This window comes from Notamacropus eugenii, chromosome 7 (genome assembly GCF_028372415.1).
Source record: "Notamacropus eugenii isolate mMacEug1 chromosome 7, mMacEug1.pri_v2, whole genome shotgun sequence".
Lineage (NCBI taxonomy): Eukaryota > Metazoa > Chordata > Mammalia > Diprotodontia > Macropodidae > Notamacropus > Notamacropus eugenii.
In genome coordinates this window covers 10,931,729-10,957,409 of record NC_092878.1, presented here as the reverse complement: position 1 = coordinate 10,957,409, position 25,681 = coordinate 10,931,729, and the positions used below count along the sequence as shown (strand labels likewise).

Here is a 25,681-nt window from a genome sequence, read left to right as displayed (position 1 = left end):
ATCATTTATATTCTTCTTAGAGATTTCTTAATTCTAAGTAGGTCTATCTAGTCATACTCTATTTGAAGGCATATTAGACTAACTCTCTGAAAACTCTCTCTCTATATTTTTTTTCACCCTGCCCTTTCCCCTAAGCTACACAGAATTGTCTCTGAGTTCCCCAGATCACTACAGGAAGTTTTAGAGTTCTCTGTTGGTTTTCAACTTCTTATTTCCAACCCCAACTGGACCTTTCTTTCCTAGTTCCACAAGCTCGATAAGCAGCACATCCTTTTCGGTCCCCCTGAACTAATTCACTTTTTTTCTCTTTTCCTAACTGTCTTCTGCCTACCTTATCGATTGTTTGTTTAAACAAGGACCCTGAACCATCTGTCGTCCCCCCACCCCCCCGACTAAGTGGGGCCAGGGAAGAAATTTTGCTTTCAGAGAATAATTGAATCTGAGTTGGGAAGAACTTAAGAGGTCACCTATTCCAAACCCTGCTTTTACTCCCCAAAAGAAATTATATCAAAAAAAATAGCTAAAATCCATATGCTAAAAACAATTCAACAAAATAAATGCCTTCTCTGTGAAAGGAACTGTGCTATAGAAAATAGCATTATACATAAGAAAAACTAATAAATATATTGGTTTTCCCCATTAGAATGTAAGCTTGAGAGCAAGGAGAAAGATTTTGTCTTTCTTGTGCACAATTCCTGGCATAGAGTAAGTGATAAATAAATGCCGGCTCAGTGGCATTAGGTCTTAAAGTGGAGGCTGATCTCTTGTCAGAGAAATTGGAAAGTGGAATCCTGTTTCAAATAGTGTAAGAGCTGGGATAGTGGACCAATTCAACTAACAATTATTAGCCTAATACGACCTCTGAGATTCCTTCCAATGCTAGGATTCCATGGCTATAGTTAAATAAATGAGGTGAAGAGGAGGAGGCATTTTGGCCACAGTCAAAAGCGATCTTCATTCATCTTTGGCAATATCATCGGCCCTCTGCTTCCTCACTTCCCATGTTGCGTTATTCATTCACCTATTTTAAGATTGTTTTTTGCTTAACTTTGTATATCTGTTACAAGGCTTTGGGTTTTTTTCTCTTTTTTTTAATGGGATGAAGAAAATAAAGGGAAAGTGGTATGGAGGGAAAATAGATACTTGTTCATTCAAGATGTTTAATTAAATAACCAAGTAGATCACAAGAATCTGACATTTCTATTCTGAAGATCAAATAAATTTAGAGTCTGAAACAAAGCTGATAGAGATTGAGAAGCAAATGGTATATTTCTTTATTTTTACCAAATATAATCTCACAAAGATAACCTTTGAAAATAGAGAAGTAAATATAGAAAAAGTCAGGAAATTCTGGTTCATGTTCTATAGAATATAAGCTTCTTGAGGGAAGGAAATATTTTTCATTTTTTTATATTTTTTCCCTAATGCCTATAACATATTCTAGATATTTAGCAGAGGTGTGAGGGGTTTTGGTGTGGTTGTTACTGAGTTTTGTTGTTTTTATTTGCTTGTTTTTTGAGACTCTCCCAGACTGGATTGCAATAGTCACTCATGAACCCCAGCTTCCTCTTCCTTAGGCATCCTGGTGGCATCCTGCTCTAGGAGGTTCACCATATTGGTATAAGACAGTGTAGTCACTTGATCAGCTTTAGCTCTACTGCAGCTGAGAACTCCCAGGCTCAATCTATCCACCATCCTGTTTCTCCCATATCATGGCTAAATCACTTCAGTCAGTCAACTAGCATTTTTTAAGTGTATTCTATGTGCTAAGCATTCTGCTACCACATACCATGTTATCACACCTGTCTACCCAAACATTTGTTGAACTGAAATTCAGTCCGAGTTAAGCAATCTGGAGTTTCATTATACGAAGATAAACCACCTCCCTCCAACTTTGCCTAAAAAATAAAGCCATCTAACTATTCTAATTATAATGATCATGTCAGCCAGAATATTTGAGATTGGCAATAATTCCCCTGCTCATCATTAGCTTTGTCAAGATGACCAATCAAGCAACCAACAGAAACATCTGATATGAAAATGATTAGTTCTAGTTATTTCATCAGAGAGATATTGTTATTAGTTAATATATAAAAAGAAAAATTAAAAACCTGCTGTTGATCCAATTCTCTCTTTAGACTCCCTTTACCTGGCCTTGGTTATTCCACACGAAAAGGTAACGGGCATTTTGTTCTTTCTGTGATTGGCAAGACACTTCTCCTGGGATTGGACCATCTGCTAATCAGGGCTGGTTTCTTCAGACAAAAGGATGTCAACTGAACACGTGATCACTTGAAAGGGAAGGAAACTGCCTGACGGTTCAAAGGCAGAGTCAGTCCTGCAGTGAAGTCATGCAGCGGCTCTGCCCCCTCATCTGCCTCATGTTTTTTGGTGAAGGTAAGAACCAGTCCTTGAATTTCAGAACAAATATAACCTAAATAATCAGAGGCACAAACACTGAGGTCTCCTGAGATCTGTGTCCTGAGATTCTTGCTTTGGGGGGCAAGATGGAGATTCCCAAGGGTTCTTGCTCAACAACTTCAGTCCCAAGATACCTGGAGCTCACCTACTGACCTTTCTTTTCCTTTCAGGAGTCATGCCAGAGATTGTGTTAGAACAGCAAGAAAAGGCTGTGACTGTCCTGGTTGGAGGAGTCAGCACACTCACATGCAGCATGAGAGGAGGCAATATGGAGAGCTATTACATGTACTGGTACAGAAAGAACCAGGACAACACTCTGACATTTATATGTAGAGAAGACTTCTGTGCCCCTGATTTCGTGATGAATTTTCAGGTTGAGATTAGTAATACCAATGAGTTCACACTTAAAATTACCAAGCCATCAGTAACAGACAATGGAATCTACTACTGTGCAGCTGATCAACACAGTGCTTCAGATCCACGTCTGAGTAATTCAGAAACCAAGTCAGTGAACTCCAATGAGAGCCTTGCTTCCTCCTGAATGAAATAAAAGGAAAACGGGTAGAGAGAAAGGTCTATCCATTATGCAACACTATCTCTCTATAACTAATCTTCATTAATGTGTAGATAATTGCCTTAAGTATTTATTCTTGATACAGTCCAGCTTCTCTTCTCTTCTTTTTTTTTAGCAGTTTTTCTGATTCTTTATTGAATATATTGGGGACTTCAATATTAGGATCTAAATTTGGCTCCATTGTCGTTAATTGTGAGGAAGGTGCAGGGGGCAGGGAAGAGTTTGTTATAGTAATCTTTACAGACTATTATTCCTGATCTTTGTCTGTTTTGTTTTCCTTCTAAGTCCATAACTAAATGCTTTGAAGATGGAAAGTGGTGTCTTATGGAACAATATTGTATAGAATCTTCTACTATCCTCTTCCTCCGTGAGATTTTGCAAATGAGTTTATATTTTGAATTGGTGTTGGCCGCCATATTTCTCCACTTAGAAAGAAGTTCAAGTGTTTACTGGTTTAAAGGGTTCTAGGCATTTCTGTATTCCTCTTTATAGCAACTGATTTATTATAGTTAAGCCTCCTTAGAAAACAGACAGGCTATATCATGTTTTTCCCTTTAATCCATTTCCTATTGTTCATTGGCACTATTTCTTCTTTAATAGGCCAGGATGGAATACCCTCAGTTGTCTGGCATATCTTCTCATTTTCAGTTTTTCTTCTAATTTCATATTGCTTTTCATCCTTGCTCTAAAAAGTCCAAGGTCTGACTGAGAAAGAATCAGTTTGGAAATGACTCATATCAATAACCAGTCATTTTCTTTCTGTTAAGAAATGATGAAATTCATTTTAATCTTTTTAAAGGGATTTTTAAAAATTTAATTTAATTAACTTAATTTTAATTTAATTTTAAAGGGGTCTCAGTGACTATCTCATCCAACCTATAAATATAAAAGTATCCCCAATACAGTACACTCAACAAATGGTCTTCCAGTCCCAGCTTAATGACCTCCAATAAGAGAAAACCCACTCGTTACCTCTTCTTTCCTTTTTGGATATCCACTCCATTTTTGAATAACTACAATTATTTGGGAGATTTCTTTATTATGTGAAGTCTAAATATGTCCGTTTGAAAAATTCACTTATTGCTCTTGGTTCTCTCCTTTGGAGATGAATAGCAATTTCTATTACAAGCTTCAAATACTTTACAATGACTATCATGCCCTTCCTGATTCTTCTTTAGGCTAACAATTACCTGTGCCTTCAGCTGATCCTTGTCTGACATGAACTTAAATTTCTTTATTATTGTGATGGCCATCCTCTGGACACTTTCCAACTTATTTATAACCTTCTTACATCGTGTTGCTCAGGACTAAACAAAAGACCCTAGATGTGATCTAACTGGGCAGAGTACAGCAAATTGATCACTTTCTTATTCTTAGAAGCAATACTTTTCTTTCCTTTTTTCATTATAAGCTAGAAAGTCACTGACAAACATGAGCATTTACATATACAAAGAAGATCAGAAAAATTTCTACTTTCTCAATGCAGCCAAAGATTTCATTATCCTTTGGAGTGTCCAATTACACTGTTGACATATATTGTGTTTACTAAAACCTTTGGATCTTTTTTCAGAAAAACTACCATCTAACTAACACTCATAGGTCTTATCCTTGTGAAGTTAATTTTTTTCACCTAAGTGTAAGACTTTGCATTTGTGCCTATTAAATTTCACATTTCTAGATTCAACACAATGTTCTAGCTAGACAAGGTCTTTTTGGATTCATCTTCAGTTACTTTTCCTTACTTCCACATTCTTTACATATCTTTTTTAAAATCAAAGCTTGTTGGTGAATTCTTTTGTGTCTCATCAGTCTCTTCAAACTAGGTGAAAATCTCCCATTTTCCCATCTCCTTAGAATTATTTCTGTTTTGTTTTCAAGATTTTATTCTTAAAGACATTCTCATCCTTCCTAGGATGACTTTTCTTCTAGAGTTTTAGTTCCTGTGTGGATTAGACTTGGATTTCCTCTGAACCCTTTGAAATCTTTTCTCCCCCAATCTAGGTGGGGGAGACTATGACTTTTCTCTTTTCTATTACCAATACTAAAAGTAAATATTCAGTTCTTCTCAGTCTCATCATTCCCATCCCAGAAATTAGCTTCATCTTATTAGTGAAAATCAGATCCAGAATGGAACATGCCTGAAATTTATTCATCTACTTTTTAAGGATTAAAATATAATTAAGATGTTTTATTTTGGGGCACAGCCAAGATGGTGGAGTAACAGCAAACACTTTCAAGAGGGCTGCCCCCAAGCCCAACCAAATAGCTGTAAAAAATGACTCTAAACAAATTCTGGACACAGAATGATGGAGTGAAGCAAAATCTCCAGCCTAAGACAGCCTGGAAGGTTGCCAGGAAGTGTCTACCATGCCATGCAGGGGGCAGAGCACAGTCCAGCATGGGCTGCACCAGCATAGCAGGCCTTGGGGAGACTGAATCTCTTGTACCTGTGGCATTTTTCAGACTTCAGGACCCCAAAATGCCAAGGACAAATTGGAAGGTCAGTGGAAAAAGCCTGTAGGAACAGTGTGGGGGAGTGGAGTGGTTTGGCCCCAGTCCCAGGGCAGCAGAAGGGAAAGGGGGTGGAGAAACCCACACAGCCACAGCAGCAGCAGGAGCAGAGACATTAACTGTTTCTGGAGCTCTATGCCCACAGGTTGTAGGGGAATCAGCAGCTGACAGTCCCCCCCACACCCCTACTGGAAGCAGAGATCAACCTTGACAAAGACCTCAAAAGTCAAGTAAATGGCTGGGGAAATGAGCAAAAACCAAAAGAAGAATCTTACTTTGGCAGCAAGGAAGACCAAAACATGCAAACAGAAGCCACCAAAGTCAAAGCTCCTCCATCCAAAGTCTCCAAGAAAAGCATGCAGTGGTCTCAGGCCATAGAAGAGCTCAAAAAGGATTTTGAAAATCAAATAAGAGAAGTACAGCAAAAATTGGGAATAGAAATGAGGGTGATGCGAGAAAATTATGAAAAAAGAGTCAAGTGCTTGCTAAAGGAGACCCAAAAAATGCTGAAGAAAATAACACTGTAAAAAATAGAGTAACCCAAATGAAGAGATCCAAAAAGTCAATGAAGAGAAGATTGCCCTAAATAGCAGAATTGGCCAGAAGGAAAAAAGATCCAAAAGCTCACTGAACAAAATAATTCCTTAAAGATTAGAATGGAGCAGATGGAAGCTAATGACTTTATGAAAAATCAAGAAATCACAAAACAAAACCAAAAGAATGAAAAAATGGAAGATAACGTGAAATATCTCATTGGAAAAACAACTGACCTGGAAAACAGATCCAGGAGAGACAATTTAAAAATTATGGGACTACCTGAAAGCCATGATCAAAAAAAGAGCCTACACATCACCTTTCATAAAGTTATCAAGGAAAACTGCCCTGATATTCTAGAACCAGAGGGTAAAATAAACATTGAAAGGATCCATCAATCACCTCCTGAAAGAGATTCTAAAAGGAAAGCTCCTAGGAATATTGTAGCCAAATTCCAGGTCAAGGAGAAAATATTGCAAGCAGTCAGAAAGAAATGATTTGAGTATAAAATCAGGATAACAAAAGATCTAGCAGCTTCTACATTAAGAGATTGAAGAGTTTGGAATATGATATTCCAGAAGTCAAAGGAACTAGGATTAAAACCAAGAATCACCTACCCAGAAAAACTGAGTATAATACTTCAGGGGAAAAAATTATCATTCAATGAAATAGAGGACTTTCAAGCATTCTTGATGAAAAGACCAGAGCCGAATAGAAAATTTGATTTTTCAGACAAAAGAATCAAGAGAAGCATGAAAAGGTCAACAGGAAAAAGAAATCATAAAGGACTTACTAAAGTTGAACTGTTTATATTCCTACATGGAAAGATAATATTCATAACTCTTGAGACTTTTCTCAGTACTAGGGTAGTTGGAGGGATTATACACATATAGACAGAGGGCACAGGGTGAGTTGAATAGGAAGAGATTATATCTAAAATATTAAAATTTAGGGGTGAGAGAGGAATATATTGGGAGGAGAAAGGGAAAAATAGAATGGGGCAAATTATTTCTCACATAAAAGAGGCAAGAAAAATCTTTTTTTAATGGAAGGGGAGAGAGGGGAGGTAAGAGAGAAAAAGTGAACCTTACTCTCATCACATTTAGCTTAAGGAGGGAATAACATGTATGCTCAATTTGGTGTGAAAATCTATGTTTCACTACAGGAAAGTAGGGGAGGAGGAGATAAGCAGGAAGGGTGGGGGAATGATGGAAGGGAAGACAAATGGGAGGAGGGCATAATTAGAAGTAATACTTTTGAGGAGGAATAGGGTCAAAAGAGAGAATAAAATAAATGGGGGGGGCAGTATAGGATGGAGGGAAGTATACTTAGTCTTTCACAACATGACTTTTATGGAAGTCTTCTGCATAACTACACATGTGTAGCCTATATCAAATTGCTTGCCTTCTCAGTGGGGATGGGTGGAGAGAGAGGAAGGGACAGAAATTGGAACCTGTTTTAAAAACGAATGTTAAAAATTGTTTTTACATGCACATGGGAAATAGGATATGCAGGCAATGGAGTCCATAAATCTATTTTGCCCTCCAAGAAAATAGAGGGTATGGGGATAAGAGAAGGGAGGGGTGTTATAGAAAGGTGGGCATGGGGGGAACAGGTAATCAGAATGAACAGTGTTTTGAGGTGGGGGAGGGGAAATATGGTGAGAAAATTTGGAACTCAAAATCTTGTGGAAATGAATGTTGAAAACTAAAAATAAATAAATTAGAATTTGAAAAAATTATTTTAAGGCAAAAAAAAAAAGATGCATCAAGAAATTATTCACTTTTCTGCTTTTGGCTGGGAGAGTGTTCTAGCAGATATCTGGACAGCAGAAGTCCACTATCACTACTATATTATGCTTCTGTGCCAAGCATGTATTTGTTTCTAGAACTCCTTATCTATTTACTCTTTCCATCTATTAATCTTTCATATATTCCAAAGACAAAATCTCTTCTATCTGTTCCTCCACCAAACTCTATCCAAATGCTCTCTGGTGTGCTTCTTTCTACCCTTCCTGCCTCCTGTATTTACTCACGTAAATATTCCTTCTTAATAAATAATGCTAACCCAATCTATCCATCTTTATTTCTAACAAGGGCATTGCTCCTATTCAGTTGTTTCAGTCATATCCACCTCTTCATTAACTCATTTGTGGTTTTCTTGGCAAAGATATTGGAGCAGTTTGCCATTTCCTTCTTCAGTTCATTTTACAGATGAGGAAACTGAGACACAATTGGCATGTGAGACAAAATGTGAACTCAGGCCCTCCTGATTCAAGGTCTGTCACACTATCCACTGCACCATCTAGCTATCCTTACTAAGGCATATCCATCCAATATCATATTCTAATCATGAGTTAAATTCCACCAAGTCTCAGTGATACTGCTGAGGTCAAATTTACCTCCTTGCAAAATGAACTCAAGTTCATTTTGGGTTTTTTGCCAAAATTTTGGGCACTTTTATATTGATATTTGAGTCAATGGTTCTTAAGACTGACTTTTTTCTTGGATTGTGTTTTCTATAAACCTTTCGTGTCTCAACTGATGTTCTTCTTTCTTTACTATAACTATTTTGGGGGGGAGGAGCCAAGATGGCGGAGTAGAAAGATGCATATACTCTAGTGCTTCCCCCATAGCCCACAAAATACCTGTAAAAAATGACTCTCAACAAATTCTAGAGCAGCAGAAGCCACAGAACAGCAGAGTGAAAGAGGTTTCCAGCCAAAAGTAACCTGGAAGGCCTATAGGAAATCTCACAGGATGCTGATGGAGCACAGCCCAGCCCTGGCCACATGGCAGTGGGAGGAACAGGACCTGAACAGACCTCCAGGGCAGAGTTCCCAGCAGCGATGTCCCAGATACCTCAACACACAAGCTAACAAAAAAAGCTCCAAAAGTCAGTGCGGGAGGACTTTCCCAGCTGGGCAAGAGGGGAACTGGGCTTCTCCAATAATAACCCCAGGCAGCTGCACAGGCAGCAGCAGCAGACTGCAGGCAACTATGGTGGCTGGGAAGCAACCTGGGTCAGTTGTCCAAGCAGCTCAGCTTAAAGCCTCTGGTGGTAGGGAGCAGCTGATCTAAACCTCAGCCCTGAGTGATGGCCCCACCTCCACCCAAAGCCCCAGGGAATCAAGCAGCTGAATTAAATCTCAGCCTTGAACACGACACTGGGGAGAGGAGGGGCAATAGGACCATCCTCTTGACAAAGGATTCAGAAGTCAAGTAACTGGCTGGGAAAATGCCCAAAAAAGGGGAAAAAAGAAGACCATAGAAGGTTACTTTCTTGGTGAACAGGTGTCTCCTCTCATACTTTCAGATGAGGAAGAACAAGGCATACTGTCACAGGAAGTGAAAGCCCCTGCCTCCAGGGCCTCCAAAGTGAACTTAAAATGGGTTCAGGCAATAGAAGATCTTGAAAAATGAGTTAGCAGCTTGCTAAAGAAGAACCAAAAAAAAAATGCTGAGGAAAATAACACCATTAAAAAGAGGTTAACTCAATTGGAAAAGAGGTCCAAAAAGCCAATGAGGAGAAGGAGGCTTTAAAAAGCAGAATTAGCCAAATGGAGGAGAAGCTTCAAAAGCTCACTGAACAAAATAGTTCTTTGAAACAGAGAATTGAGTTCAGGGAAATGAATGACTATGAGACAAACTAAGCAGTTAAAAAACAAAACCAAAAGAATGAAAAAATAGAAGATAATGTGAAACATCTCATTGGAAAAACAACTGACCTGGAAAATAGATCCAGGAGAGACAATTTAAAAATTATGGGACTACCTGAAAGCCACGATCAAAAAAAAACCTAGACATTATCTCCCATGAAATTATCAAGGAAAACTGTCCTGATATTCTAGAACCAGAGGACAAAATAAATATTGAAAGAATCCACCAATCACCTCCTGAAAAAGACCTGAAGAGAGAAACTCCTAGGAATATAGTGGCCAAATTTCAGAGTTCCCAGGTCAAGGAGAAAATACTGCAAGCAGCTAGAAAGAAGCAATTCTAGTATTGTGAAAATACAATCAGAATAACACAGGATCTGGCAGCTTCAATATTAAGGGATTGAAGGGCTTGGAACAGGATATTCCAGAAGTCAAAGGAACTGGGATTAAAATCAAGACTCACCTACCCATAAAAACTGAATATAATACTTCAAGGAAATAAATGGTCATTCAATGATACAGAGGACTTTCAAGCATTCATGATGAAAAGACCAGAACTGAAGAGAAAATTTGACTTTCAAACACACAAATGAAGAGAAGCATGAAAAGGTAAACAGAACATAGAAATAATAAAAGACTTTCTAAAGCTGAACTGTTTACATTCCTACATGGAAAGAAAATATTTATAACTCTTGAGACTTTTCTCAGTATTTGAGTAGGTGGAAGGATTGTACATACACACACACACACGCACATATACATACACATATATATATATATACAGACAGAGAGTACAGGCTATGTTGAATCAGAAGAGATGATATCCACCAAATAAAGTAAAATAAAAATTAAGGGGTGAGAGAGGAAAATACTGGGAGGAGAAAGGGAGAAATGGAATGGGGCAGGCTATAACATAAAAGAAATAAGAAAAATCTTGTTCAATGGAGGAGAAAAGGGAGAAGAGGAGAGGGGAAAAATGAAGCTACTCTCTCCACATATGGCTTAAGGAGGGAGTAACATACTCACTGAACTTGGTATGAAAATCTATCTTACACTACAGGAAAGTAGGAGAGGAGGTGACAAGTGAGGTGAGAGGAATGATAGAAGGGAGGGCAAATAGGAGAAGGGAGTAACTAGAAATAAACACTTTTGGGAAGGGACCAGGTCAAATGACAGAATAAAAAAATAAGGGGAATAGAGTAGGATAGAGGGCAATATAGTTAGTATTACACAATATGATTATTATGGAAGTCTTTTGCAAAATGGCATATATTTAGTCTGCATTGAATTGCTTGCCTTCTCAGTGGGGATGGGTAGGGAAGGTGGGAGGGAGAGAAGTTGGAATTCAAAGTATTAGAAACAAATGTTGTGAATAATTATTGCATATAACTGGGAAATAAGAAACCCAGGAAATGGGGTATAGAAATTTATCTTGCCCTACAAGAAAAGAGAGAAGATGGGGATAAGGGAAGGGTGGGATATGATAGAAGGGAGGGTACATTGAGGGAAGGGGCAATCAGAATGCAAAGTATTAGGGGGTGGGGAGAGGGGAGAGATGGGGAGAAAAATTGGACATATTACAAAGTGATGTAAAAGCAATTAGTATTAAAACAACTGACTGAATTAATTACTGAGAATAAATCAGAGACATCTTTAGTTTGGGGAAAAGAATTTTAGTCTAAGTTTCCTAGAGGCAGGTAACCTCAGGTAAAATTTGGCATTGATGGAAAAGTTAAGGTTTTAATGGTAAATTTGACTTTATGATTGTTATTAAAGCAAGAACTAGAACATGTATAGAAAGGCATGTAAGCCACTTAAGACTTGCCTCAAAAGATGTTCCTTAGTCAATGTGAAATTATAGTCATATCTGGAACCTGGTTATTGGAACTTGCTATTTTAAGATTCTTTGGGGCTATTTACTGACTGTTCTTCTGAGTCTAACTCCAAGTATGGATAGCAAGAGAGGCGATCTGAGCCTCCAATCCATGATGCCAGTAAGCCTGTGATCTTACTGAGTATGAACTGCAAAAGGTGATCTCATGGGAAGGGTGGGAGAGTGGCTGTTCAGCCTGGGCTCAGGTAGGTCTCTCCTGACTCAGTTTCCCCACTGTCACCTAGCAGACTTTAAACCTGACTGAATGCAAGTTGACAATCTACTCCTGCCTGGAATTGACATGAAGTTGGGGAGATATTATTTCCCTGCAATGTCCCGACTCTTGGTGTCAATTTCCTATAGTCAAAAGGTTTGTAAGCTTAATACCAGATCTATTAAATTATAGATTTTTGCTAGGGGAACATCAGAAGTTAAGTCTACAATTAAGCTATTAGGCTTAGGACTTTAGACCAACAACAATAAGTTAGGGTCCTTTAATTCTTAGTAATAGTGTGGAGACAATTAGGTCAAGGGCTTGTGGAGTTAGCAACATAAATATTATCTGTGTCTCAGTTGGTTAATGTTTAAAAAAAAATTCTTTTGTGGTTCATATTGTAAATGCTTTAAAAGAAGTATCACCTGACCAGAAGTTGGAATTGTTTTATGTGATATGAACTGTATTAAAATGAAAAATAAAAAAATAAAATATTGTTTGATACCCTCAAAAAAATAAAAATAAAATGCTATAACTACTTTCCATACTATCTAGTTGGGTATAAAGATAGTTTTCTCCCTTCACCATCCCTTTTGAGTAAGCCCTTCTGATTAGATTTTTAAGACACCAGGACATTTTTGTCTTCTTTTGTTAGCTGCACTCCATCCCTGGAGCATGCTATACCCATATTTAAACTGTGGTCTGGAAGTCCAAATCCCATTCCCAGACACCGCCTTCTTAGTCAACTATTCATTTTCTGCATTTTTATCTTCAGTATCCCTTGCTTTCAATGGGCAACAGTGAGAAAAAGCTACTTTTTCTGTTATTTAGTTTCTTGTTCAAAAATTTGTGATCTTTGACAAAATTCTTCTAAGGTTCCTTCTAATAGTGTCATTTTTGCCTATGTAAATCACCAGAAATAGGTAGCAGTCATTATTCTAATGATTCTTCAAAGGTTCTCAATTTTGTCTTGGCTACATGCCCAGCGTAACAATAGACCTCTCTGTTATTGCTATCAGACTGACAAATTATTGTCTCGAGACATCCTATCAGGAACTTACCAAACACCATTTTTCCTTCTCTACTTTTTTCTGATTTTTACTTGGTGATCTTTCCCTTAACAGCTTCTGTGACTCTACCTCTTCATACGTTGGAGGACAACCAGCTACTTCTTGCTCAAAACATGCAATTCCCTTGAGGATCTTTAGAAAGAGTCACAATCTTTTTAGTTCCAAATGAATAGCTGATCCTTCCCTTTCCTTGTTCTGTATGACATTATTCCTAATAAAATAAAATTTCCCCTCTGACCTTTTATTTTCTCCTACTGAAACCTCCCTTTAGGTTGCTGTTGTTTTTTTAGGGACATTTCATTATATCTGATGACCTAGAATATATAGAAGTTTATTTTGAGCCCTTTCACCACTACGCATCACCTCCTAAGTTCCTCATTAAGAACTCTAGAACCTTTTATCTACTTCCTAATACCCTGAAAATTATACCCTTCTTTCTTTCCATCTCTCACCAACCTTCCATTTGTTTTGCCAATTTAATTTAATATTTCCTGCCATGCTTCTATGAGAAAGTAGTCATGATATACAGGAACAAGACTACTGTGTAGTCTGCAAGCCTCTACACTCTTTCATTTCCCACTGGTGAGTCATATTTTTCAACATATTTTTCATCGCCTATTCCCACTTTTGCATTGAAATAATCAAATAGCAAAGTAAATGCTCATTTCATTTGAAGACTCTTTTAAGTTTGTCACAGCTGATCAACCTCTGCAGGAAAAGTTAATGTGTAAACCAAAATAATCTTTATGGCTCACCATTTACAAATTTTCATCATGCCCATTTTAATATAAGAAAATCAAGTGCCCCATGAAATTATGGGGTTTTTGAATATAGTAAAGCCACCTCTTTCAGAATTTTCAATTTGTCTTTCCAAGGAAGACCTGTAAGTCATCCCTCCATTTAATTTCAACTAACTGCAATAGAGAATGTATCTAATAATTCTCTGCATCGAATAAGAAGTAAAAGTATAAAGAATCCTATCACTTCCACAGCTATTGAACTCATAGAGTAAGACAGTAGACAATGTCAACTTGAAGCTTTAGCACAAAGATGCAAATGCCATTAGATTTCATAGGTAACATCAAATCTGAGTTGGGCAGAATCTATGACTAAACTAGGATAAGGAAAGGGTATGTCTTGTTCAAAAGAAACAAATATAAGAAAAGGGGTGGGGGATGGAAAGGCAGCTCTGGAGGCTAAGAAACATGTCTGTAAATCTAAAAATAGAATTACACTGGAGAGTATTTGAGTAAATATAAAAATAAAATGAAATAGAAGATATATTGATCCCTTGGATAAGGAAAAGCCTTTGTGCCAGGTCTAATATTTCCTGACATGCTTTTATGAGAAAGTAGTCATGATATACAGGAACAAGACTTATGACTTTCCAATACAAATTTTAAAATGTTCTCAAAGAAAAGATGCAATAGTGACTGGGAAACTTCCAACTATATGAACATATAATGAAAGTGTCATTGTACTAAAAGTAAAATATCTAATAAATTCCTTGACTTTTTTCTGACAATTTTATCTCAGGAAGCAGGAATTAAGGGAGCTTATTCTGATAAGCTTCTCTGAAATTAATTCTGACGCACAAGTTAGCATGGGCTGGTCATGTAGAAATGGTATGAATCTTGGGAAAAGTCACTTATATTACAGGAGTTTGTACCTAAAAAGGAAAATGTTGGATATAATCAGATCCTTATGCAAGACCACTATTTCTATGAGTCTTTGGACTAGCACCTGATGTTAGCAAATTTTAACTAGTCCCCAAAATTCTTCCAACAAAAGCTTAAACTCTATAAATTGTTAAGTGATCCTTGCTTCTCCCTACGTTCTGCTTCTTTCATGTTGGCTCCTTTCTTACCCTTGGTTTCTGATTCCTAACCCCTTCGCTGCCAAGGTGCCAAACTGAGGCTATAGATGATGGAGTGCTATCTGCCAAAGCTTGTATATATTTAAATGAGCTATAGCATATTTTAAAACTGTTGACAGTGATTGAGATAGAGCTGAGATCTTGTTTGTCACTGAAACAGAGGATAGTTCTAGGCCATTAAAAACTGAACAGCTCTGCATCATCACTGAGACATTGTACAAGGATCCTATTCCCAGGAGTATTTAAGGAAGAGGAAGAATTGTTACTAAAGTTAGAAGATTTAATTAGATGGCCCACTTTTGTGCCAATACACACAAAAAAATAAACTTTCCTTGATATGCAGTAGGAAGTCACTGAAGACTTTTTCAACAGAGAAACAACATGGGCAGATCTTAGATAATTCTGACTGTAATATACAAAATGGATTGGGAGGTGGGGAGGATAGTGTACAGAAAGGGAGATCCCTAAAGAGGCTATAGTAATAATCTAGACAAGTAATAAAGAAGAGCCTGTACCAGGGAGGGAGCAATGAAAATGTGGAAGGGACGAATGTGAGCGATATTGTAGAAGCAGAAGGACTAGGTCCAAGTAAGTGACCAGTTATGAAAACAGAAGGTCATGTTAACATCAAGATGGTGAACATGAAAAGTTGGATGAATGGGGTGGAGGGAAGAATAATATATTGAATTTAAGACATTGACTCTGAAGCACTGGCGAGACATTCCAATAATGTCTTATAAACAAATAAAGGTGTGTCTTAGAACTCTGAAGAGAAGGCTGACCTTGTAATAGAGAATGGGCCAAACCTGGAGGTCTCTCCATCTTCACCCCCACTATTGGCCTCCCTGGACTCCTTCAAGACTCAGGTCTAATCTTACATATCAACAGGAGACTTTCCTCATCATACCCCTTAGTAAATGGATAGTCCTGCAAGTCCAACCTATGACCAAATTTCAAAGACTGTCCAGAGAAAGGACTTTGTGACCCTGGGTGCCAGGAAGAAGGACATGAGCCCATGACTGGTGAGTTTAAAGTAGAGAAGGAGACTGTAAGCCTTTGATAGACTTGAAACCAAACTGAAAGATGTGCTGGCAGGGCCACAAAATAGCTAGGTTGATGGAGAGCTCATACACACACACACACACACACACACACATACACATATATACACACATACACATATATACATATATGTATACATATATATACATATATAATACACACATATATACACACATGTTTACCTATATATGCACATGCATATATACATACACACATACATATATGCATATGTATGTATATGCCTATATATACATATACACATACATGCTAGAAATCTAGAACTTGACCTAGTGTATAGGCCAAGGAAGAGTAGACAAGCCGCCTGACTCAAAAGCCAAGACAACAGAAGATGAATTCAGTCAGACAAGAGAAGTGGTGACCTCAGCAAGATGAAGCTCAGGTTCTGGTTACAGTGGCATGCAGGACTGTTAGGAACTCAGTAAACATCTAAATTTTCTATTTAAATATATAATGTAAATATATAAATATTTCTATTTTTTTTTTAAAAAGTATTTTAACCTTTTGTATATTTCCTCATGAGGCAGCTAAATAAAACCCTTAAAGCCCTTGTTAAGACCATTATTTACTCCAATCAGGAAGAAGACAAACATCTGTGCCTTCTCCCAGAACAGAGCTGGGGTGGTAGAGCCAGATTCCAAAAGCAGAATGTGTGGCATCAAAACACCAGAAGGGGGCACCAGCAAGCCAGATCCTGAGGTTTGTGGGAGGTGAAAATATCCAGACAATGGGATGTAGTAGAACCAAAGGGCCACGTGGGAGGGCATGTTGATTTCAGAGAAGGAAATCTCGTCCTAACCTTGCAGACAAAATGAAGAAACATAGTATCAGTGATGGTTACAATTACATGGATTTGTAACTGAGTAAACCACAATAACCCAAAAGTTTTGCTTAATAGATCTATATCCACTTAGCCCCTCCTTAGTTAACATTTATTTCAATGATGTGGATGAAAATGTAAAAGGATTATTTATCATTTTTGTCTATTCAAAAATATCGATGGATTTAAAACCAACAAGATGAAATTTCACGAATATAAATGAAAAGTTCTGCATCTGGGCTCAAAAACTCAACCATATAAGGAAATACTGGTAGAGACATGGCTGGAAAACAACCATAGCTTAGCACATTCACATTGGGATGTGGGAGCCAAAAAAGGTAATGTGATTTTATACTGTATCCACAAAAAACTTCCAGAATGATCAAAAAACAGTAAGAATTTGATCATCTCCTGTGTTGTGCTAAGCATTGCTAGGTGTCGAGTATACAAAAACAAAAATAAAATATTCCCTGTCCTCTAAAAGGTTACATTCTATAGTAGGGGATGACATGAGCATGTACAAGTATACACAAATGAAATAAATGTCCCCCAAAATGCACAAGGCAATCAAGTAGGAGCCAGGAGGTATTAGCATCTGGGAGAGTCAGGAAAAGACTCATTACGGAAGCAGCAACTGAGCTGAGTTTTTAAGGCAGCTAAAGAGGCAGAGGTGAGAAGAAGGTGCATTCTAAGCATAGGGGACAATCAGGACAAAGGTATATAAAATAAAGACAGAGTGTTGCGTGTGAGTAATAATAAGGAGAACAATTTGGCAGGATTGGATTGAATGAGAGGGGAAGGGAAGGTATAACAGACTGGGAAGGTAAGCTGGAGTCACGTTGTTAAGGGTCTTAAGTACCAACCAGAAGAGTTGATGTTTGATTTTTTTAAGTAATAGGGAGCCGTACTGAGTAGGCTGTAATCTGCTTAATAATCATGGTCAGACTTATGCTTTATGAGAGTCACTTCAACAGCAGACTGAAAGATGGATTGGAGAGGACAGTGCCTTGAAGCTTGGAGCCCAATAAAGAGATTAACATCATCATTTTCAGGGGTGAGATAATGAAGGCCTGAGATGGAGTGGTAGCCAAGTGAGTGGAGAGAAGAGGGAGGTAGAATTGATATTCCTAGCAAAGCCCTAAGACCAATGACTGGAGGTTCCAGCAAGTGAGACTTGAATTCGACGTGTGAAAGCTTTCTAATTATTAGAGCTGTCCATCAACAAAGTAAGTATCCTCATAAAATGGTGGGCAAGCAGAGGCTTTATGACCATGTGTGAAAGATATTATGGATATATATTATAGAGTATAATATAAAAAGAGTATGAAATAATATATAAATGTATATATAATATATACACATACACATATATTATACACCTTATTGATTAAGAAGTGGCACTAGGTGAATTCCAACAAAGAGGGCAGTAACTTCACTACCTTCAAGGATAATAAACAGATTGCCGGCTCCAACTAACCCTTTTTTAGTATTGGATGAAATCCACTTAGACTGCAATCGTCAATGCAAGAAATTTTCTAACCTCAGATAAAGTAAATACTGGCCTCTGGGTATGGCCAGAGAAACAGAAGCAAAGCCAGTTTGAAAAGCAAATTTGAATGACTAAGGTTTTTTCCAATTAGCTGATTGGGTGTAGCCAACTGAGATCTACACCACAAGAGAACTGAAAGATCCTATAGGTCAATTCCAGGGGTGAAGAACTTGCAGCGTCAAGGCCACATATGGCCCTCTAGATCCTCAAGTGCAGCCTTTCAACTGAATCCAAATTTCACAGAACAAATCCCCTTAATAAAAAGATTTGTTCTGTAAAACTTGGACTCGGTCAAAACGATGCTCCCAAGGACCTAGAAGGCCACATTGTGGCCCCGAGGCTGCAGGTTCCCCACCACTGTGGTCTGTTCTATGTAGAAATATGATATATAGCAGATGATAGCAGAAATCAAAAGGTCAAGAGACTAGCAAAGAGCAGCTCAGAGGAGACATCCAGTAGAGAGCAGCACAGCAGAGAGAGGAGACCAGCAGAGGATCCCAACCGAATCAAGAAGAAAGTTCACCTGGTGACACCACCAGAAGACGTCACTGGCCCTGTAGTGGAACAAGCAACATCGTTAGAGTCGTGAGTTTCCCTGGCCTTATATTTCCTCTACATTATACTCCCCACTAATGGTGTGGTAAATCTTTGGGAGAGAGTGACCCTGCACACATGGGGAGAATCTTTATTGTCATCTATTTTGCTATTTTGTTCATTATATTTTACTTTGAATTTTTATGTCTTCTGCTTGGTTGGTTTAAAAAAAAAACCATACTGCTAGAGTTTGGTTTTGAGTGATGTTGAGTCAGACATAAGGTCATTTTCAGGTGGCCCACAGGTAAGAAGAGGGCAGCATCTTAAATTAGCATTCATCTCCCAGAGTCTTCTAAAATCTTTTGCAATATCTGGTTAGTTGTGTCCTAGTCTGAAGAAATAACACACCAAAAAACCAAGTTCTTAAGGTCAAGTTTTGATTAACTTTGATCATCTCAGAGGTCGTATGGTGCTTTGAAAATTTTTATGTGGGGTGCACTTCTCTTTAACTTCTAGATATAGGCGGAGTCTGATACCTCATGTACAAAGAAGTCCCTGGCCCTTCTCTGGAAAGGTCTCTCTCCCTAAGCTTGGGGTGAGCAGTTATGGTCCCACTATCTCTCACATTACCTCCCTTCAACTCCATTCCTAAATCATCTCCTTTCTACCCCAGATCACCAGTATGAGATTTGGCAGGGAGCTCCTCTTCCTTCTGGCACTTTTCAAAGATAATTTTCTTTCTGGGCTTCCTTGGAGATTCTGAAGGTAGCAGTGAGTTTATGAACCCATGAAGTCACTATTTCCATATTTCACAGGGATGGGCACAGAGGTTCAGCTCCAGGAATCAGGAGGTGACGTAAGGAGAGCCAGAGAAACTCTGCAGATCTCCTGCAAGGCAAATGGCTTCAACATAAGTGAAACTTGGATGTACTGGTACCGTGACACTGTCCAGGATGCACCCACATTTATCTCCTACATTCACCCTGGCTCAGTAGTATTTTACTCTGAAACGGTGAAAGGGAGATTCATCACCTTTATAAACGACACCACCAACTCTGTGTACTTACAAATGAACAACCTGACACTAGAGGACACAGCAGTGTGTTACTGTGCGAGGGGCACTATGTGAAAAAGAGGATCCAGGCTCCACCAAAACTCACCCTTCTTAGGTGAAGAGTAAGCTGCTGAATGGCTCCAGTTACCCTGTTTCTTAAACAGGCTCTGCTCTTCTGACTGCCCAAGCAAGCTTTGATAAACTCTTCCTCATAATACGGAGTGAGTGTAGCACGTTCAAGGCTTCTTTCTTCCTATTTTTATTCATATTGCTTCTTTCTCTTACTTTACACTTAAGGTCATAGGGTTGTAGTTCTTCAGCTGGAAGGAACCCCAGAGATCTATTCCAACACCTTTAATTTGCAGATAAGAAAAATGAAGTTCATAGAGTGAGTTTGTGGTGTGCTCAAGGCCACGTGGACAGGAACCTCTCCTATGAGCCCCCGTCCATCACAAACTGACTGTTACTGGGCTTCTATTCCATGGACCCGGGTATTGGCAGCTGAATGTGCCAGAAGGGACTTTAAACAAAAAAAATTTAAGTTAGGGATCCTGTGTTTGAATCCTGGCTCTGACCTTGGGTGACTTTCAATGGCTAATTTAACTTTTCTGTGCCTCAGTTTTCTCATTTGCAAAATGATCTGCTTGGACTATGATTTCTAATTTCCCTTCCAGCTCTAAATCCTATCATTCTTTGATTCCCTATTTCTAAAAAGAAGCCCATATGTGCCCAGGGAAATCACTGCACTATCACAAATATTGGGACAAATAGTGGGTCTTTATCAAAAAGAGAGCTTAAGCATAAAAATGTTGGTGCAGTAATGATTTCCAAATAGTGGGAAGTACTTATCAGATAAAGAAAGAGCATAAGCATGCAAGTTTGGTGGCACAATACATGAGCCATTTTTCTTCAGCTCATATTCCCATTGAGAATCAATCTAAAATAAAATTAAGGGGTGAGAGAGGAATGTACTGGGAGAAGGAGAAAGGGAGAGGCAGAATGGGATAAATTATCTCACATAAAAGTGGCAAGAAAAAAACTTTTACAGTGGAGGGGAAGAGAGGGGAAAATGAACAAACCTTATTCTCATCAGAAATGGCTCAAAGAGAGTATAACATATACAGTCAACTGGGTATAGAAATCTGTCTTGCCCTACAGGAAAGTAGGGAGGAAGGGGATAAGAGAATGGGGGGTATGTAATAGAAGGGAGAGTAGATTGGGGGGGCAGAGTGAGAAGCAAAACACTTTTGAAGAGGACAGAGTGGAAAGAGAAAGAGAATGGAATAAATAGAGGGCAATGGGATGGAGAGAAATACAGTTAGAAACAGTAAATGTGAAAAAAATATTGAAGCAAGTTTCTCTGACAAAGGCCTCATTTTTCAAACATATAGAGAACTAACTCAAATTTATAAAAATGAGTCATTCCCCAATTGATAAATGATCAAAAGATATGATCACTTTTCAGATGAAGTAATCAAAGCTATCTATAGCCATATAAAAATACTCTAAATCACTATTGATCAGAGAAATGCAAATTGAAACAATTCTCAGATACTACCTCAAACCTATTAGATTGGCTAATAGGACAGAAAAGGTGATTGACAAATGTTGGAGTTAATGTGGGAAAAATGAGACATTAATGCACTGTTGGTGGAGTTGTGAACTGATTCAATCATTCTGTAGAGCAATTTGGAACTACACCCAAAGAGCTATAAAACCTTTGACCTAACAATACCACTACTAGGTTTGTCTCCCAAAAGAGACAAAAAAAGAAAAGGAAAAGGATCTATACGTACAAAACTGTTTATAGTAACTCTTTTCTGGGGGTAAAGAATTAGAAATAGAAAAGATGCCTATGAATTAGAGAATGGCTGAGCAAGTTGTGGTATGTGATTATGATGGAATACTATTGTACTCTAAGAAATAATGAGCAGGATGCTCTCAGAAAAGCCGGGAAAGACTTGCATGGGCTGATGCAAAGTGAAATATACTGTGTACAGAGTAATAGCAATAGTGTAAGATGATTTGCTATGAATGACTTAGCTATTCTCAGATATATAATGATCCAATACATCTCCAAAGAACTTATGATGAAAAATGCTATCCATCCCCAGGGAAAGAACCGATGGTGTCTGAATGCAGATTGAAGCATCCTTTTTTTTACTTTCTTTATTTTCTTAAGGGTTTTTTTGTCTGTTTTCTTTCACAGCATATCTATTATGGATACGTTTCGCATGACTATACATGTATACCCTATATTGAATTGCTTGCCTTCTCAACGAGGGGGCTGGAATGGAGGAAGGCAGAGAATTTGGAACTCAAAGTTTTAAAATGAATGTTTAAATTTGTTTTTACATGTAACTGGGGAAAAATAAAATACTAAAACAAAGTTTTAAAAAAGAATCACTTTAAATCGTACCTTCTGCAAGAGACTTTCCTGGTGCTTTTCTCTCCCTCCCTCTCTCTGAGATTACCCTCTATTCGTATCATCCATCTTCTGTATGGACACAGTTATTTGCATGTTGTCTGTCCTATTAGAATATGAGCTTCTATAGGGCACAGACCAGGTTTCTATGTTTTTGCCTTTTTTTGTATTCCCAGAGCCAACTGCAGTGCCTGGCACAGAGTAAGCACTTAATAAATACGTGTTGACTGACTGACAAAAAAAAGTCCATCTTCACTATCCTACTTGGTGAATGTATCACTTGGGCCACTCTTTCAGGGAGGACCCAATCACTCTTCACTTCACTCTCTATTTCTCAACTACTCCAATTTCTCAACAGCTTCATCAACCACCTTGCCACTGTGCTCCTAACCACTTCCCATCCAGTTCTGGAACCATGATAAAAACAATTTTGCTAATGTTCCTGAAAAATAACTATTCTAAAGATAGTATTAGATGAGGCACTAGGTAGTGCAGTGGATAGAGTGTTGGGTTTGGGGTCAGGAAGACCTGAGTTCAAACTCAGCCTCAACACTAGCTGTGTGACCCTAGACAAATCCCTTAACCCTGTTTGTCTCAGTTTCCTCATCTGTAAAATGATCTGGAGTAAACTATTCCAATATCTTTGCCAAGAAAACCCCAAAATGGGTCACAAAGAGACAAATGACTGATACAATAGCAAAAAGTATTGGGTCCAAGTTTGGGGGAGGGGCGGAGCAGAGGGCAGCAAACTAGAGCGATGGAGAGGGAAGGGGAAAGAGTATAGTTTGCCAAACCATGAACTAGAGAAATGAAGAATACTTCAGGATGGAAACAGTATTTACATTGGACTTCCTTAAAATATAGGTATAATATCAACAGGTGGAAGGAATGGGAAAGACTTTGAAGGCAGAGACTACAAAAAAGTAGTCTGAGCAAAGAAGCTCAGAAGGAGAAAAATGAGGGATAAGTACAGAATATGGTAAATGAATTATCATGGTTGTAATATATAATGCTTGGGTGGCATGATATAATACTGGGAGGGTAGTATTGGCTCTTGGAAGATGTTGAATACTGTTCAGCAAACAACAGCGATCCATTGAGGGTTGGACAGGAATGACATCATTGAATCATAGGATGGAGAGATATATATACATAAGGAATTTTGGCTTCACAGACATGTAGAGGATGAATGATAAGGGAGAAAAAGAGGGGTTAATAAGCTATATCAGGATCATAAAAATAGATAAGGTTCCAACATTCCAATTCCCTCATTTTACAGATTAGGAAACTAAGTCATTGTGACTTAGTTTGACCATTGTGACTTTGTAAGACCCTTGCCCAGGGTCACCCTGATTCCAAATTCACTACTCTTTCTACTGTCCCATAATTGGGTCTATTGCAGTAGACCTGAGAGAGTCCAATCATAAGAGACTCCACCTTCATCCTTTGGGAACTAGCACTCTCCTACTATTCCCTGGATGCTCCAGGAAGCTCCCACTCAAGAAGCATCTCATGTTCTAGACTTCTCTCCTCATCAAAACCTGCTCTTAGCTAAGATGTCTAGATGTAAAGGATCTGAAATGCAAATTTGCACAAAGATATGCTTATGACTCAGTAATGATTCAATATGCTACTCTCTTTCTCGAAGTGTTTGTATTTTAATAAAGTATCTTAGAACAGTGTCTTAAACCAAAGAAATGAATCCTCCAAATTTCAAGCAGTTAAAGTTGATTCTTGGATCACTTCATTGGCCATCCTCTACTGAATATAACCAACCCTGCCAGTCTCACCCTCTTTTCTCACCCATCCTACCCCCACTATACACTCTAAAGACCAAATAGAATTGTTAAGTACCAATAGCATTCAATCTCCTTGAGGGCAGACATTGTTTTAATTTTGTCTATATCCTCAGTCAATGACAGTGCTTAATAGTAGATGCTTAATAATTTTTTTGTTAAATGGAGATATTCAACACCATTAGTAAAATCTAATGAGCTGCTGAATTCAGGAATGAATAGATTATACAGCAAGATAACGCCTACCTCTATTATAGAATTGGGAGTCAAAGACTGGAATTCTGCAAGGCTCTCTGGAGAATAGGAAAGCTCTTCAGAGGAAAATATTAATCCTTTATAAGCTTCGTGCCAAAGTATACTTATAGCCAGTCATTAGTTTCTAAAGGGTTAAAAAAAAAAAAGACTGTATTCTTCCTCTGTCTTCTTTCACCTTCCCTCTTCTACCACAAAACATCTCCGTCCCTGACACATCTTATCACCCATTAGGTTTTACAAGTGCCAAGTTCTCTATATATCTATGCCAAGCTTTCAAAAAGATAGTGTGAGAAGGCCTTTGCCCTGGAACACAAAATATAGAGAATGCTGACAGCCCTTAAATTTCTTCAGTAGCTAGAAACATCTTAAGACCTATGTTATAAAGGTAATCACTTAAAATAGGACGTAATCAAATGACCCGATTTCTACCCCGTTTCCTTCTCCACCTCCAGAAGATGTCTCTCAGGTGGGTCCCACTCTCCTCCAATTTAAAAAGTCCACTTTGGGACGATTTCATGCTATCTATCCCAGGTATGTTTTGTACTACTTCTGTGGGTGCGGAGCCTTTGGCCTCAAGACCACATGTGGACCTCTAGGTCCTCAGGTGTGGCCCTTTGACTGAATCCAAACTTCACAGAACAAAACCCTTTAATAAAAGGAGTTAGCTAGAAGGAGCCTTAAGACCCACAATCCAAGGAAGCTTAGACCTTCAGCTTAAGACTCATTCAGCAAAGAAATAGCAGACCCTGGATTTTAAGCCAGATATTCTGACTCCAAACTCAGTACCCTTTCTGTTACGCCATAGTGTACGCTTTGAAGATGTTCTCTGCTCTGAAAGGGTTTACAGGCTAGCTGGGGAGACTAGAAACTTAAAAGGATGAATAGTAACAATAAAAATTAACATATGCTGAGGGTCAAATGTAATGAACAACCTCAGGTTATCCCTAGGTGCCCAAGGTTCTGAAATACATCTTGCCCTTTGTATGGGTATATCATATAAAAAGTAGGTAGTGCAGTGGGGTATGAAAGGATGAAGCCCGAAGTAGGTTTTAGTCTTGGCTCTGGCATTAATTAACTGTGTGACCTTGGGCAGTTCATATCACCTCTGAGACCCAGTGGTGAAAGAAGGTTAATTCCCTCCCTCATAAGATTATCATGAAGCTCAAATGAATAATATACATAAAGTGCTTATTAATTAATGCAGCAGCCTTAACTACAGTGCTGTGACAAAGGTCTCCAGCAAAACACACTCTACCAGCAACTGAAGCCTCTGCCCCTGTCTCCTCTACCCATTTTCCTAACCAGTTTTATAGGACCATGAGTCTTCATTCCAAGGGCTAACATTTAATCATTATGCACATGTATGCAGTATCACGTCTGTTGATATTCATAACAACCCTGTAAAGCAGGGAGTGAGAATATCATTCTCCACATTTT

At 38.3% G+C, this 25,681-nt stretch overlaps 1 long non-coding RNA gene across 12 annotated transcripts in view; it reads right to left on the bottom strand.

The window, feature by feature from the left end:
- Nucleotides 1-1,241: 1,241 nt before the first annotated feature.
- LOC140513443 (uncharacterized) overlaps nucleotides 1,242-25,681 on the bottom strand; it is a 34,187-nt gene continuing 9,747 nt past the window's right edge. For 5 of the 12 annotated variants that reach the window (XR_011970171.1, XR_011970173.1, XR_011970172.1 and 2 more), the window contains 5 exons: nucleotides 24,236-24,368; nucleotides 19,875-20,120; nucleotides 19,393-19,602; nucleotides 18,704-18,734; nucleotides 3,791-16,610 (listed from right to left, as the gene is read on the bottom strand). This is a non-coding gene — a long non-coding RNA (uncharacterized lncRNA). Of the gene's footprint in view, nucleotides 3,755-3,790; nucleotides 16,611-18,703; nucleotides 19,603-19,874; nucleotides 20,121-24,235; nucleotides 24,369-25,681 lie in introns of those variants that run through there. The other 7 variants (XR_011970170.1, XR_011970181.1, XR_011970175.1 and 4 more) reach the window with 7 other exon arrangements.